The following is a 2035-nucleotide window of genomic DNA, read 5'->3' on the forward strand; positions in this document are numbered from 1 at the left end:
TTAATTATAATGTTAATAAATAAATTTGTAATCTTTATTGAGTAAACTTTCTCTTTCAACATACCCCAGAAAAAGAAGTCTTATATTTAATTGTTTATGTTATGATCTTATTTACTCCATGTACCCAGACTTTGTGGACACCCTGTATATCGCACAATTTTGGTCTCAGACAGGATATGACAACTAGGGATTAAGAACTACAGATTCTGAGGTTTTAAGGTGATTTACGTATTTTCCTAACATCTAATGACTCATTTTTAATGCTATTGTTGTCATTTAGCTATCATTCAGCATTGATTGAACTGATCAATAATTAAAGGCTTTACACCCATGTCTATCCCGTTTCTACATTATCCAGTGCGTCCATTTCTTTCTTAGAACATTAGGGTATGATTTCAGCTGGTCAAGCAACGACGGAAAAGTACCATTCACCAGTGCAGACTTCTAGGTTTTTCATAATTTTTTTGTAAATTCTTGAAATATGGAAGTTCTAAAATATATTTAAGAGGTTCCTTTCATTCAATTTTTTTTTCTCATAGGAAAGGCAGTAAGAGGTGACTCGTAGTTTTTGGGATAATTTGAAGATTGAATAGTCGAAGGGAACATACACACATATATTATGTCTTCAAGCCTTGTTGAGAACTGAATATCCCAGATATAACAACTTTGCCAACATTTATGGAGTTAGGGTTTAAATCTTTCACAATCTTGAAAAATGAGGTCTACTGTAAACTTTAATAAACTCGAAAATTCATACTTATATTAATAACCAGAACTAAATCAGAGAAAAGATAAAATTTAGCATTGGTATTTATCATGTGAATGTTATAAACAAAGACATACTATGTCAACACTTCTACATTTAGATTTCTTTATAAAAAACAGTAACCATTTTGAAATATATCGTAATTCCTTCTTTCCAATTTTTAAAATTAATTGTGTTAGTTACATATCTTTAAAAATGTGTAGCCAGTGAAACAACTTTCCTAATATTTTCTACCTAACAATAGACAACAGCTACCCATTAATATGTATTTTTTTTTTCTTATGAGATACTCGAATCCCCTCCGTGGATTCTTATAAAATTGACAAATCTTGGTTTTCTCTCTCTCTCTCTCTCTCTCTCTCTCTCTCTCTCTCTCTCTCTCTCTCTCTCTCTCTCTCTCTCTCTCTCTCTCTCTCTCTCTCTCTCTCTGTCTCACTCTTGTTTTTACAGTGATGGCAATTTATAAACTGAAACCAGTATTTCACTTATGCGTGTGATATATACATGTACACGTAATTATATATAACAGTACGCCCAGCAAAAACACACAGATTACCACAGAATATCACATTCTATCGAAAGATTATAAAATTATTAAAATATGATTGATGATACAAAATATGAGAATAAGTGCTGCATTATGTTATTAAATCAAGTGATATTAAATACGATTAATACTTCTAAACTTACCAGGAATTCTGAAACAGCTACTTTTACAGAACTGTTCTCTCCTTTTATCATCTGCGACGCAATCTCCTTTCGTGATATTGCACTGGGCTTTAATATAATAAAAAGAAAAAAGAGGTTTGTCTTTAAGAAGACACAGAGTGTGACATTTCAGGAATCAAACAGAACAAAAATGAATTATATTTACGTTTTTCTTGGTGATAGAAATGCCTTTTCTTGAAACATTTTAGTGAGAATGAAAACTTGATGTAGACTTTTCAACAAAATCACAGAACGAAACCTTACTGTCGTGATCATAATTAATGTTATAATATCATAATCATATAAATTCTACAAAATTTATGCAATAAAATACTGTACATAGTTGTTTTCTTGAGATTTAGAACCAGAAAAAAGATGAGGACAAGCAAGAAAGGATTTGGTAACGATGAGTTAAATGTTATAAGAGCAGATTTTGTTAGACATCGTAAAGACATTCACAGACGTACCGGGCTTCATTCATTATCTACTTCATATATGTATGTATATCTTCATATATATATATATATAACTTTTATAAGGAATATTCTAAAAGAATATGTA

The 2035-nt window shown here is 30.6% G+C and overlaps 1 protein-coding gene across 1 annotated transcript in view; it reads right to left on the bottom strand.

The window, feature by feature from the left end:
* Positions 1-1695, bottom strand: part of LOC106879751 (multiple epidermal growth factor-like domains protein 10) — a 46007-nt gene extending 44312 nt beyond the window's left edge. Inside the window, exons 1-2 of the mRNA XM_052978072.1 lie at positions 1641-1695; positions 1457-1543 (exon numbers count right to left, since the gene is read on the bottom strand). The gene's annotated coding sequence lies outside the window, so the exon portion shown is untranslated. The remainder of the gene's footprint in view (positions 1-1456; positions 1544-1640) is intronic.
* Positions 1696-2035: the final 340 nt, after the last annotated feature.

This window comes from Octopus bimaculoides, chromosome 30, assembly GCF_001194135.2.
Source record: "Octopus bimaculoides isolate UCB-OBI-ISO-001 chromosome 30, ASM119413v2, whole genome shotgun sequence".
Lineage (NCBI taxonomy): Eukaryota > Metazoa > Mollusca > Cephalopoda > Octopoda > Octopodidae > Octopus > Octopus bimaculoides.